The 15480-nt window shown below is 37.3% G+C and overlaps 1 protein-coding gene across 1 annotated transcript in view; it reads left to right on the top strand.

The window, feature by feature from the left end:
• The first annotated feature begins 10859 nt into the window (after positions 1–10859).
• LOC131363251 (cadherin-12) overlaps positions 10860–15480 on the top strand; it is a 101308-nt gene continuing 96687 nt past the window's right edge. Inside the window, exon 1 of the mRNA XM_058405595.1 lies at positions 10860–11156. The gene's annotated coding sequence lies outside the window, so the exon portion shown is untranslated. The remainder of the gene's footprint in view (positions 11157–15480) is intronic.

The following is a 15480-nucleotide window of genomic DNA, read 5'->3' on the forward strand; positions in this document are numbered from 1 at the left end:
AGTGATCAGTCAAGTCAAGAGCATCAGTGAGACTTTTGTTTGTAGCTGCCTGACATTTATGCACTCAGAAAAAGGAATGTGTTCGGTCAGATTACAGAAAAAAAATATGACAAATAGTTTATGTCAAAAATATTATGCTTCTCAACAGAACATTGATTTTATTGTTTATACTGAACTTGATTTAAAACACAAGTACTAGATTGAATTATATAGAGTGAGTGTGATCAAGACACATAGTGTTAATGTAAACCTATTACATTGTGAAATCTCATGAGGATGTTGCTGCTGATGGGAAACTAGAACCTACAGAATTACATTTTGGCATGGTAGAATAGCACAGCAGTAATGTGTCTGTTGCAAAACACCAGCATTGTGGGGTAATTTCTCAGCTCAGGTGTGAGATTGGTGTTAGATTTTATTCAGGGCTTTAGAAATACAGGCTCAAATCATGCTGAATGTATAAAAGCAATTTCTGTTAATGTTGTTCAATTCAATCACATGGACTGATGTGCGCATTTGAATTAAGCAAATTCAATGAGCTTTTTTTTTCAGTGCGTCGGGATATGAAAGAGAGACTGATAGTCAGAAAAAAATGGAATTTGTGCCTGTTGTGGGGGTTTCCAGGTTCAGCATTGAGTTTCTCTCCATGTCACACTCCAGAGTGGTGGTTAATGACTCATATAAAAATACTTGAGGCTTTAAGAATTTGTAGTTTATATTACGTTTTTCTGTTTTTATTTAGCCTTCTAGGGACAAAATATTCTTTTAAAAAAGTTCCAAAAAACAAAAACAGTTATATCTATTTTTCACACACATGTTTATATCTTCAAAGTAAATGGAGATGTCAAACCCATTTCTGCTTCCTGAGATGCTCCAAGTGCTGTTCAAAAGCATCACACTGAAGGCATCATCTCCACTGCTCTTTATCTGAACAAGAGGCAAAACATCTCACACGCCAAATGTCCAGACTAATTTTATGTAAGACTCACAGAATTTTTTTTAACTGACTGACAATGTCTGATAAGTCGATTTCCATTCCGCTGGCAGAAGCTGGAGCTCCAGTGTACTGGTTATTAAGGATTAAATGATTACCCCTTTTAAGTAGAGTAGAGTGGTTCAGGATGTGTTTTTTTAGCTAAGGTTAAATTGGGTTAAAATCTTTGCAATTGAGTTCATAATAGTATGATTAAAAATGAATAATTGTAACAATAGAATAGAATAGAATAGAATAGAATAGAATAGAATAGAATAGAATAGAATAGAATAGAATAGAATAGAATAGGTCTCAAAATATATATGAAAAATGCTAGAACTTACTTCTGGCTGAAATACAAAATAGACATATGATTCAGTTCAGGACAACATGTAGTTGTATCACACTCTCCTGAATTTGTGTGAGAATGAATACCTGGGAGGCAGGCTTAGGACAACTCAAAAGAGCTTTTATTGTTATTTTTGTTCCTGGCACTTTTCAGCACTTTCTGGCTCATGGTCTCACCCTGAGACACACTAACATAAATGCACAGTGCAATATAGGTCAGCATGAATCTCCTGTGTGGTCTCTCTCCCCTACCACCTCACCGCTGCTTGCTGAAAACACAGGTCCTCCACAGATTAGTCAATCCTCCATAGGTACATGCTCATCATTACCACTCACGCTCTACTCCGCCCTCCACACAAATCAGTGCTTGACCACGGTCCTACTACCACATAAATATTCAGACGTCATATATTAGTAGTGAAGGGTCACCACAAAGTGCTGATTGAATATTCAAAGTCTTCCAATGTGGTAAAAATCATTCAGTTATGGACAACAGTGCATCATTCCAAGTAGTTGACCTGTGTGCATGCACATTTTTGAATTGTAATATATATATATATATATATATATATATATATATATATATATATATATATATATATATATATATATATATATATATATATATATATATATATACATATATTTATATATATAAAACACACACAAATACACAACCCTTGGCCCAGGGGACTCGACTGGTCTGTGGACTGCAGGAGACAACATGGCCCTTTGATTAGCTTTCTCTTTAATGACACTCATACACCTGAGTCCTTTCTAGACACACAGAAACAAAGAGAGAGAGAGAGAGAGAGAGAGAGAGCATGCACAGTGTGACTGAGTATAACCTGTCTGCTACTTGAGATAATCCCTGAGAGCATAAACTTTTTTCTTTATTTCTTTTTTATTCTTCTTTCTTCAATTTTACAGCAACTTTATCACCAGTGTGTGGCTTATATAAATAAAGACCCCCACTACATGAGCAGGTACACAGACATATGCGAGTTAAGAAGATTAGGATCATGTGCATGTTTGATCTGTGTAGTCCATACGCTCTAAGCAGAGACACGTCTAAAAGACGTCCTTTAAATGTCTTTGTAAGAAGTTCAAAAGCAGTTCTCTCAGGATCCAGAATGAAAGTTATTATGATGTCTTTTGATGTCCACAGGAACATCTTTAGGTTCAAAACGAATTTTAATGGTATTATTATAGACACCATTTCAGCTAGACTCCATTTTAATCAAGTTCACAGTTGATAGTAAGTACAACGGAATTTAAAATGAAAGAAGCACACATTCACACACCCAGTTTCTTTAAAATCAGCTTTATTGAACATAATCCAACTCTGGGTTGCATGTCATTCGACTCTGTCTCGTTTTTCCTCCTTGGTTCATGCTTCAGCTGCATTAAATTTTATTATAGCTTCCATAACGTCTTTATGCAACTTGCTTCAGGATATCTACACATTTTATATAGCTAGCTACAGACAACAGGTTAATAAACTTGTGATATGACTGACAACAAAGCAGTTTAATGTCATCATCCTAACTAAAAAATGAGAAAGAAAGAAAAAACTGGGATGAGTTGGATGATCCAGTATATGATCCTGATTCCCCAGGCTGATGTGAACAGTGTCTCTTATAGAAGTATATTTAGTCAGCTTATGTTTTCTGTCCTTAAATTTTGTTCTGTCATGCTATTGATCCTAATATACATGTCATTTTTTATGGTTATTTGTCATTTATTTTGACCTTTTATTTGTCCCTGTCTTATCAGATTGATTTTCTTCTATGTGTTTGATCTTGGGTTTAAGCACTAAATAAATAAAACATACTTCTTTTTCTTCTTCTACTACTACTACTTCTCCTACTACTAATTTACTACTAATTCATCATGGCTTATTCATGTTTCTGCCATCAAAACACATAGCTTATAGTCAGTTCCAGAGTTACTATTACCAATTGTATTTTTTGTTATTTGTTGAATCTTCTCGAAAAGGATTAACTCATTTTATTTGATGAAATGTTTTTATGAATACCCAGCTCACAGTGTTTAAGCAAAATCATCAGGCAAAAGCTAAACGGCTGAATTAAAGGATTTCAAAGCTTGATCTCCTTATTAAATACTGTTGTTGTTTTTTTTTAATCTTAATTCTAGCATTTTTCAACTTTTGGGAAATACTAAACATATCAATCTTGCCATACACTTAAAATGACAATTATGCGAGAGAAACCTTTCCAATTTTGTCCCCAAAAAGTAGACAAGATACAGATTCAACACTGTGTTTAAAAATATGTGCAATTTCGGTAAATAAGCAATACAATATGAATGAAGTACATATCGATTACAGCAGATACCCAGCAACTCTGATCCCATTAACTTTGTGTAATATACAATACTTTTCTTTTAAAGAATTTTGAACATTGTATGCTCATGTCTTCTGTTCAGGGGTGCCACACTAAAAGCTGCTGCTTTCAGCAAGTACAATGGGCTTACTGTGACTTTTATTTTTAGCTCCCGATACTAGCTCTCTAACAGAATTCTGGGTACATTAATGAAGTTTAGGGGAAGCAGAGCTAAAAACACCAGTAGTTCTACTGGGATAAATTCCCAAATGGTCTCGATCACTACACAAATGAGGATCCCTATTTTTATACATTAATAAGAATTCATTGGCAAAGACAACAATTTACACTGCTGTTCTGGCTTCATGCTGATAGGCTGCTCTATGAGCATAAATTGTACAGAGTCTCGGAAGTGTGTAAACCTACAGCAATAATCATCCTTCATCATTGTAAAATCTTTGCTTTTGGCTGAGGCTAGAATGACAAAAGTCTCTAGGGTTTCCCTGAAAGCACACTCAGCTAAAACTAAGTTTACTTGCAAATGTTACAGTCCATATCCTCGGTTACTCATCCCGTTCATTAAATCTAGTCAGTGCTCCAAACGTATTTGATATAGTAAAAAAAAATTAGAAGAAAAAAAAAAACCTTTATCAATTTAACTCCAAACTTTAAGTTCAGCATAAGTGAGAGAAGCATACTCTTTCTTTTCTAATGTTCCACTTAATAATATTGCTGACGAGGGGAGTATTAAGGCAATTTTCCCATCTAATTGTACTTATTAAGTTTATGATGAAAGAAGCTGGGCTCAATCTGCAAGACTTGCATGGATATCATAGACAAAGCTCTTGCCCCTTTGCTTCAGTCTTCAGGTCATCTGTGAGACACAGATTTTTGTCAATTTATGTACAAATTAAACTCATGTTGAAAGTCATTTACCAATAGGCTTATGTAAGATAGGAACAGTTCCAGTCATGCATGCATCTAAAAAACAAAAAAAAATAAAGGACACATTAATTTAAAAGAAAACATGTGAATCTTCAGCAAGACATGGTCTGGGAAGCATCTCCACTGAATTGGAAAAAAATAATTTGTGCTTTTTATTTCTCTGTATGCGCTTAATAAATTGATAAACATTTCGAGAACAATAACAAGACAACAGTGTAGCATCTGTAAGTCTGTGTAAGAGTGAAACAGATGTATATATACACATTTAATTTTTTACTGTGCTTGTAGTACATGTATTTACAGGAATCTGAGTAGTAGTATTAATAGTAGTGTGTGTGTGTGTGTGTGTGTGTTGTTGTGGTTGAGATCCACTAAACTGGTACGTAATATCATGTGCCATATCATAATGGAACCCCCTATCACTTACTTTCTTAAACTAAATGGTATGCTTGCTAGCATTTTCTTCCTAACGTGTGTTAACACCGATGCTGTGCTTGTCTACAATAAGCACAATGACAGAATATCCAGGTTGACCCTTGTCCACAGCTATAGCAAAGACTTGTGTCTGAAACTTCTCTCAAGAAAGTTAAGTCCTAGATTCATTGGTCTTTTCAATCTCTTCAGACAAATTAATCCAGTAAGTTATAAATTAGTTACCTCCATCATATAGAATAGCTCCCACAGCCCATGCAACTCTTCTAAAAACCCATTCACTCTTCTACTCAGAACTTCCCTGGAGCTCTAGCACAATCTCCGACCCCAATTTCCTGTTCACATTTTCATTTCAAGTATATAAGATCACATTTTTTAGTATCACACTGTGAAGTCTTGCCAATCTCATAGTTCTGAGCTTTGTTTATTTCTGATAGCTTTATATATACAAGGCTAGTCATGTTTTTACCCTTGCCTGCTCTATGGTTTTGGATGATGGACAGAGTTTTGATAAAGACTTCCTGCACATTGATCCTAGACTATTTAGATGATGACAATGAGGATTAATACAGTTTAGTGTTGCCAGTCAGGTTTCCAAGCAAAAAGATTGGTCCTTTAATGAAAAATAAAATGTAGTGTTGTAAACTTGAGGGCATTCACTAAAATCATTCAAAGCCTTTAATTTTCTGTGAGATTTTCAAGACCACCTGATTACAACCTAAAAGACTCTTTCGCAAGCCTAAGCACCACCATCTGGAGATCTAATAAACCCTCACATTTCTAATAATAGCTGCCATTACCATAGCAGTAATGCCAGCCATCAATGGACCATTGGTAATCAAATAAGAAAACTGATTTGAATTGAAAATCAAGATAAAAAGTCATTTTAAGGTTTAATCACACTTTAATACCCTTATCCATCAATCTAGTGGCAAGTTGCAACTGGCTGAATAGAAATGAGGGTAGGCCTACACTTAGGAAAAAAAGTTCAAGGATTCTGTAGGAAAGGCAATGGTTATATATAGAACCATGACAATTCAAAGTACCATTTGAGTGCTTATATAGGTTTCTACAGTTCAGAAAATTTGACAGTTACCTCCACAAGGCCAATTATTATATTGTCTCTTACATATACACCACATAAAAGTAATGTATATAAATATTTGTAAAATTAATAAACCATCTAAATAAAAAAAAGACAGAGAAGTCAGCTTACCACAGCATTGATTTTAAAACACTTATATTTGGTGAGGAAAAAAACTGTTTAAGTAAACATCCAAGAATAATAGAGGCACATAAAACTCAGTGGTTAATAGTGATCCAGATATAATGTGTAGTCTATGCACAAGACCACCTATATAATGTAATTATTTGCTTGTCACAGTTAAATAATTAGTTAACTTTGTTTACATGTGCTAACTTGGACAGTGAACTGTCATGTAGAAACATTTGTTCATTGTCAAATTCAGATTTGTTCATAGCTTCTTTCAGTTCTTCTTTTGTCTTCTTATCATATTGAGCAGTTTCAGAAAGCTTTCGCTATATTTCAACAGATGTTGCTGGTGGTGGCATTGTGCACTGTATTTATATGCTAAATGGCAAAACAGAGCAAATGTCATAGGTGGTCATAAGAAAACACAGCTGAACAAAGCCTGTTGACATGGAATTCTGGAGAAAGAAAGAAAGAAAGAAAGAAAGAAAGAAAGAAAGAAAGAAAGAAAGAAAGAAAGACAGAAAGACAGAAAATGTATGTACATACTGTCTGTGAAACTTCAAATGACAGCATGAGTTATGTCATGAGAAGCACATGAGAGCCTACAATAGCAAACTGTTCTGAGGGAAAAGAAAAACATATTCAGTGTCATTTGCTATTATATGGGATGGTTAGAAACTTATAGAGACTATGAATTCCAGAGAAATTCATAACAATGCACTGAAAAGATTGCATAGAAAATTGACCAAAGAAAAAGAAACCAGAGGCAACAGTTTGCAATTTACCCCACATTCTTATTCAGTTTTACCCTAGTCTAGTAAGTACTGTAGGATTATTGCAGGTTTCATAGACCATCAATAAGAAATAGCATAGGAGCAGTTTTACTAGACAAGTGTGCTGCATATAATGAAATTGTTTCTGGCTTTTGACCAATAGCCAATATTTTGATTCTGATAAATTAATACTCACACAGTTTTACTGTTAATCATCAAGATTCCAAAAATAATACATAGCAAAACACATGAAACATCATGAAAACAATTATTTTAAATGATGTTTGAATTTTTTTTTCTGGATCAGAGCATCTCCCAAACTGCAGCTCCTGTGGGGTGTTCCCGGTCTGCAGTGGTCAGTATCTATCAAAAGTGGTCCAAGGAAGGAACAGTGGTGAATCGGTGACAAGGTCATGACCTCACTGATGCACATGGGGAGCGAAGGATGTCCCGTGTGATCCGATCCAACAGACGAGCTACTGTTGCTCAAACTGCTGAGGAGGTTAATGCTGGTTCTAATAAAAAAAAGTGTCAGAATACACAGTGCATCACAGTTTTTGCGTATGGGACTGCATAGCTGCAGACCAATCAAGGTGGCCATGCTGTGCATCCTGTGCACCAGCGAAAGCGCCAACAATGGGCATGTGAGCATCAGAAATGGACCACAGAACAATGGAAGAAGGTGGCCTGGTCTGATGAATCACATTTTCTTTTACATCACGTGGCTGGTCAGGAGCGTGTGCATCACTTTCCTGGGGAACACATGGAACCGGGTTACACTATGAGAAGCTTTGGGCAATGTTCTGCTGGGAAACCTTGGGTCCTGTCATCCATGTGGATGTTACTTTGACATGTACCACCTACCTAAGCATTGTTGCACACCATGTACATCCTTTCATGGAAACAGTATTTCCTGATAGCTGTGGCCTCTTTCAGCAGGATAATGTGCCTTGCCACAAAACAAAATTGGTTCAGGAATGGTTTGATGAGCACAACAACGAGTTTGAGGTGTTGACTTGGCCTTCAAATTCCCCAGATCTCAACTGAGCATCTGTGGGATGTGCTGGACAAACAAGTCTGATCCATGGAGGCCCCACTTCGCAACTTACAGGACTTAAAGGATCTGCTACAAATATCTTGGTGCCAGATACCACAGCACACCTTCAGGGATCTAGTGGAGTCCATGCCTTGATGGGTCAGAGCTGTTTTGGCAGCAAAAGGGGGACCAACACAATATTAGGTATGTAGTCATAATGTTATGGCTAATCAGTGTATATGCAGCTAGATTTGATTCCATACTTGATCTGTACAGCAAAATGCCAGAAAAGGTTGCAATATTAATTTCTCTATGCTATTTACATGCCATTACAGGATGGCAATTAATGTTAATTTTATGTAAATGCTATGCAATTAAAGTGTATTATATATTTATCAACCCCAAAAAAGTCATTTTTCCAGTGTAATTACTGTAGTAAGATTGTCTAGCTAAACCAGGGGACCTGCACACATCCCAGTCAGATCGCACAAGCTGAAAATTGTTGGGAGAGAATATGAGTCTTCAGTAACCTTTCAGATGATTGATGCATGTCATGGCATACTCTTCCACACCAGGACAGGCCCTCTTCCTAAAGGTTACAGCTCACCATCCAACTCACTCCCGACAATAGAATAGTATGAGCATGGAAGACACTGGCCTGGGTTCAAACAACCTGCCAATGAACTCTGGATCCAAACAACCTGTAAGTTTGGATCCAATCATTGTCAGGTTGATGCAACGAGTCAGCTTGAGTGACACCAATCTGTGAGAGAGTATCCATGTTTAAAAACAGCATGGTTCTGGCACTATAGTACATCAGGATTGCTCTAAAGTAGGTCAGCATTAATGAGGGTCTGCAATCTACTGGAGAGCGTAGGTTTAAACATTCCCAGAAAGAAAAAATTGAATAGATTTCAAATAAATGAATTCATAAAAATATAATAAATGTAACATTAACATGGTAATTTTTCAGACAAAATGAGAAATCTGATCTGATCATAATAAATGCAAAGGCATGATAGTTTGTGTATATATATATATATATTAGTTTTTTCCACATATGAATACTTTGTAATTACATGTGAAAAAGATGATGTTGTTTTCATCACTGTTATGCCCTGGAATTATGACTGACATTTACATTTAAAGGATTTGGCAGACAGCCTTATACCGAGTGACTTGCAGAAGTGCTTTGAAATCTCTATCAATAAATATATCCGGATACTGGTTCACTAGGTCACAGATTAAGAGTCCTATCAGTCCAAAAAACTCTTTTAAGGAAGTAATATAGAGTGTCCCAAAAGTCTCTATATCTACAGGAAGTAAACACTTTTTAGGAAAATGTAACTTCATAACAAAAATCCTTTACATGATTGCCATTTCTTTGTAAACACAGGCAGAGTTGTGTCTCCCACTCATGATGAACTTGTGTTAACATGTCTGGTGATATGCATGTAATTGCATCCAGCAATGAGAATGATTTCAGTGCGCACTTCTTTTGTTATATGCAAATGAAAAACATATCAATGTCAAATGAAAAACACAGAGACAACAAAATACATATGTATAGCTGTAAGTTCATTTTACTACCTAGGTGCTGTCATGGAATTGTGTGGTGGACGGAAGTGCAGATTTGGGTTATTATGAGTAAAACATTACATGAACCATAATGACTATGAAGCAAAACGAGTTATAGTGAAGCAAGGTAATAACAGAAAAATGACATAAATTATAACAGAAAACAGGATAAAGGATAACAGAGAATGAAAAGAAAAGACAAAACCTAGACATAGTGTACAGTGCTGGATTTGAATTAAATACTAATGCTCATTACACATAACTGTGAATCAGCTGCAAATATCCATGTGATGTCAGTTCCATGATCCTGTCATATGCAGTGGTTGATCAGAGTCAGGTCCTGTGCCAGATTCGGCACAACCATGACAGTTCCCAGAACAGAGAAAATCTTGATGCATGCTTTTCTTCTACCCTGAGAGATGGTGGGACCAGTCAAGCAATGCTCGATTTTAAAAACAACTCCACATGCCACTTCAACAAATGATAAATGAACTTACATACGAAAATAACATTTGTAAAAATACATCACGTGGGAATGGTCCATATGTGACAAATGTTTGTCTAAAAACCTCAAGTGAAGTTTGTGCAACCTTTCTGTAAATGATGTTAAGTTTTTAAAAAAGTAGCATGCTTTTCAAACCTCAGGATTAATGTATATGCACAAACACTTGTTTTTTTCTCTTTTAACACTAATGCACACGTTATTTACACACAGTCCACATTGTTTACAATTGAAATTTACTCTCTATTTTGGGCCATGTGCTAGTGCATCAGCGTGAATGAGTCGCAGTCCCCATGTGCCAGAGTGTCGGAGTCGATTAGAATATCCCGTGGTGACCACAGTGCACACCAGTGCCTCTCCACAGGGGACAGGGAACAAGTGATGAGCGGAGGAGAAGAGGGAGGGAACAAAGGATGATGTGTGTAGAGGGGTGGCTGCTCTGTCTCTTTAATCTGCCTGATGAAGATCCTTCACTCTGGGGACCTGACACAGGTTACACTCATACTAATCACTCACACCACAGACGATAGTGCAGAACAGCGCAGCACTATTCAGCAAAGTGCTCCTCCTCTCCCATCCTGTCTCTAAGACCGGCTTGTGGACACAAGCGCGCTCTCTCTCTTTTGCTTTACCACCCTCTTTTTCACAGCGTTCCAAAAGTGCAGGGACATCCAATCTCTCTCTCTCTCTCTCTCTCTCCCACCCTCTTTGCCTTTTTCTTCTTCATCTGCCTTTTCCTTTTTTTTTCTCCCCCTAGCAGCGGCACGCGCCTCACTTCCCGATTATGTGCATTGAGCGATGAGCGTTCAAGTCAGGCAGCGAGCAGGGTAAAGAGAAAGTAGATGAGAGCTAAAAGGACTCAACGAGGAGGGAGAAGAGGAAGGTGAAGAGCAAACCCAAGGGGTTTGATGAGGACAGATGAAAAGGGAGAGTTTGTGAAGCGCTTGGATTTTACGCATGTAAGGTATCTCCATCTGATATATTTTCCTACTGGCAAAGGACACAACTAAGGTATGTCAATCTTTTTCCTTTCTATAGCTCTTTGCTCTGTGTGTGTGTGTGTGTGTGGTTGCTGATGTTAGCTTTTTCAGTGGAGCAGTAATGAATGCACTGCACAGATATGGAGGGCAGAGGAGTGCTAAAAGGGAATTTCATAAAAAGAAAAAAAAAAGCCTTTAACTCCTAGAAAATCTTGTGTTAGAACCTGAATACCCATGGCTGGCTGAAGTTTAACCCACTAGCAGGGAGATGCACTTACTTTTTTTCTCTATCTGATAAGCCCAGGGCACTTTACACAGTTCAGCAATCAGTCTTGTGCTCTTGGAAGTAACACATTTATTTTCCCTATTTTTGGAAGAGAAAGAGAGTGTGCAGGTGTGTGTGCCTGTAGTGCAGTGGACATAGAGTTACAAGAGGTAATTCTGCTGATGTATGGTTGTTTTGCTGGCTTGACATTAAAGGATGAGATAAAAGTGCACTCCATACAGCACAGATAAAATGACTGAAGTCACAGGGCTCTGATTACTACTCAACACCATTTTACAGTTTCAGTAATTGTGTGTAGATGTGGGTGTGCATTTAGTCTGTGAGATTTCTCATTCCTTTTTCCATGTGCACATCAAACATTTACATATAAAAGCATGTGTGCTTTGTTGGTCTGCGCTGCTAAGTGTTAAAAAACAGAGGTTGAAACGCCGGTGCTGTGAGAGTTTTGGCACCATCAGGGGGCCTTTTTAAGTGATTCCGGAAAAGAGGAAAAAATTTATGACAGTCCGGGGGACCACAAGTGGATGATTCATGTGAGACTGTGTACTGATGATAATAGATTCTCAGTGGAGATGAGTCAATCATGTCAAACATAACAATGAACATTAATGCCCATAGTGCTGTATTCAGCAGGAGAATGTTATGTTATTAGCGCATGCTTATACTTTTGGAAAATAAATAAAGTCATAAAGTAATAAAGTGTAGAATTGTACAACAAGGTTTTTAATATCAAAAACGATTCCATGATCATTTTGAGGAAGCTTAAACTTTATCCTGTTTACAAAGCAATTCTGTGGAAATCTGAACGTACCATAGATTTAGGTTTCAACTGCTCATGACCAAGCCAGAGATGACAGTGGCAAGGAAAAACTCCCTGAGACAATATATTTTTATACACTGATTATCCACGACAATAAAATCACCTGTCTAATATTGTGTATGCCCCCCTTGTGCCATCAGAACAGCTCTAACTTGTCAAGGCATTGACTCCACTAGACCTCTGAATGTGTGCTGTGGTATCTTCAGGTCCTGTAAGTTGCGAGGTGGGGCCTCCACAGATCAGACTTGTTTTTCCAGCACATCCCACAGATACTTAATTGAATTGATATCTTGGGAATTTGGAAGTCAACACCTTTGTCATGTTCCACAAACCATACCTGAACAATATTTGCAGTATGGCAGGGTGCATTTTCCTGCTGAAAGAGGCCACTGCCATTATGGAATATGGGTGTATTTGGTCTGCAACAATGATTAGGAAGGTGGTATGTGTCTAAGTAACATCCACATGAATACCAGTTTGCCTTCTTCACGTAGTACATTCCGGCATCGTCTCTTCCTCATGTAAGTCTTCCACAAGATTCATCACACCAGGCCAGCTTCTTCTGTAGCTCCGTGGTCCAGTTCTGATGCTCACATGCTCAGTGTAAGCACTTTCAGTGCTGTACAGGAGTAACTATCGGCACTCTGACCGCAGCTAAGCAGCCCGATACGCAGCATTCTTTATACTGGGAACTCTTCACAAGACCTGCTGTTTTGGAGATGCATCTATCCATCACAATTTGCAACTTGTCAAAGTTGCTCAGATCCTTACCCTTGCCCATTTTTTCTGCTTCCAGCACATCGAGTTCAAGAACTAACTGTCCGCTTGCTGCCTAGTGTATCCCAACCGATGACAGATGCCAATGTAATGAGATAATCAATGATATTCACTTCACCTGTCAGTGGTTTTAATGTTATGGCTGATCAGTGTATATGACATTACAAAGATACGTATTGCATTACAAAGAGAATGCACTTTGTCTCATTACAGAGGGATTATACCACCTACTGTGAGGTGCGATTAGCCATTAATACCACACATACAATGAGGCAGTGTATGGGATCATATATGCTTTGTTCTCTTCCCCTGTGTATTAGGAAGAGAGATGATATTGCTTCTGAGCCTGATAAACCATTCAAAAGATATATTGAGACACTGAATGAGAATTCACAACATGATACCTTTTAAAGCTGCCAGAAGGTGTAACAAACAACTTCCCTTGATTCCAGGGCAAGGATAATATCACATTACTGCTGGGCAGGTGGATGTCGACAGCATGTTTTGAATTTGAAACACACATCCACAGATTGATGCTGAATACATTTTTTCAGGTTGATACACTCCTTCTTTACAGTTTACCAACATATGGAAAATGCACACAGTATGCATGCTCTATAAATGTCACTTTCTAAGCAGCCAAGAACAGAACCCCATCACAGCTGTTCCTGTATATTTTGCAGAAAAGGGGAATGTGTAATATGGCTGTATTTGAAGTGCTTTGATTTGATTTCATAAGTCCTAAGGAAAAGGTATGAATGGTAAGCCTGTCACTCTTTCTAAGTTCTAATTTATTTTTTGTAAGATTGTTACCAATTGGCAAGTGTGAGACCACATTAGTGCTCATGTGCATGGAAAGTCTATTAGTTATAAATATTTTAGTCCTGCAGAGTCTAAATGTAAGTACTGTGCGTTTAAGCTATTACTGTTGCACAGCGAATTGAATGTGCTGCAGTATTAAGTAGCATTATATTTAATTATGTAATGCCGGCAACCTAGAATTTGCTCCTCTGCAATGTACATTTGTTGTTATTGTGGCAAGTCATTTTACCCCCAGTGTGCATAAGTTATGGAAGTCAGAGTGTCAGAGTGGCTTGTTAGTAGACTTTTCGATAAGCAGCACTCCTAGAATTTTATAAGGTCAAATCAGACATTCGCAAGCGTTGAAAAATAAAGATGCAAGAAATGTAAATCAAGAAATGCCATTCTTTTTTACAACCTTTTCAAAGCTCTATATATTCATTTTGTTAATTTTGTTAGTAGAAATTTGTTCTGTGAAGCAAGAAAGGTGTCTTTTTCAGGAAACTACTGAATTTATCCCATCGCTGCTCACATCATTCTTTGTTTTTACAGTCAAGTCCTGTGCCGTTTGTCTCAGTAGGTTTACAACCTGATGTTCTTCATCTCCCTGGAGAAACTAAAGCAGGACTAGTATAGAAAATAAGAGCACATATTCCCCAGAGTGACTGTAGAAGCACACACCTTAATGAGCAGGTCTCCTTTGACCACTGGTGTACACAAATGGATCAGATAAAGAAAAGAAGCAGAAGAAAAATGGAGACAAAAAGATTCTGTGATTTTCCTGCTGGGTGCTCTGATGACTAATCAGCTGAAAGCACATGGGAGCAGCGAGACTCAGGAGTAGGAGAAGTAGCATTTCCTCCTTTTCTTTTCCTCCCATCTCCTTCTCTTTATAATGCTCTTTCTGTCAGTTAGTGGCTGTTCCCCTTCTTTCTCTTGCTCATCACAGCTCATTTTGGCATCTAAAGCAAAAAGAGTGCATTATTGTGGAGGGTCTGTTCTGAAAAGGGCCAGAAGCAGCATCAGATTGATAATTAGATGTGGGTCAAATACAGAAAAAAAAGTCTTTTGCTGTCTGAAGGCTGTTCATTGTATAGGAAATTATTCATTTGCATAAGTATTAAATGATAAAATTCCACTTTTACTTCTCCGTTTTCTCATTATGTGTGTAGCAGAGCACACAGTACATAGTAATAGAGAACTAATATTCTTAAGTGCAAAACTGACATTTAGAATAATGGCACACATTAACAACAAATGTGTAAAGAAATGTAAAGAGTCTCTGACTCATACATGCATTTTATATATATATATATATATATATATATATATATATATATATATAGAGAGAGAGAGAGAGAGAGAGAGAGAGAGAGAGAGAGAAAGAGAGAGAGAGAGAGAGAGAGAGAGAGTGCATTAAAGAAAACAAAGAAAACAATTAAAGATATAAAGAAATGTATTTGCAGAGCTTTAATAACTCAAATAAAACACAATGCAAATCATTTGTAAACAAACTGTGTTAATGCTTTGGCTAAATAACATTAAGAAATCAGTATTTGGTGGATTAACCCCGATTTGCAGGCGTTTTGGCTCCATGCTCTCCACCAGTTTTTCACATTGCTGTTCGGTAACTTTATACCACTCTTTTTGCAAAAAAAGCAAACAGCTCAG

This window comes from Hemibagrus wyckioides, linkage group LG13 (assembly GCF_019097595.1).
Source record: "Hemibagrus wyckioides isolate EC202008001 linkage group LG13, SWU_Hwy_1.0, whole genome shotgun sequence".
Lineage (NCBI taxonomy): Eukaryota > Metazoa > Chordata > Actinopteri > Siluriformes > Bagridae > Hemibagrus > Hemibagrus wyckioides.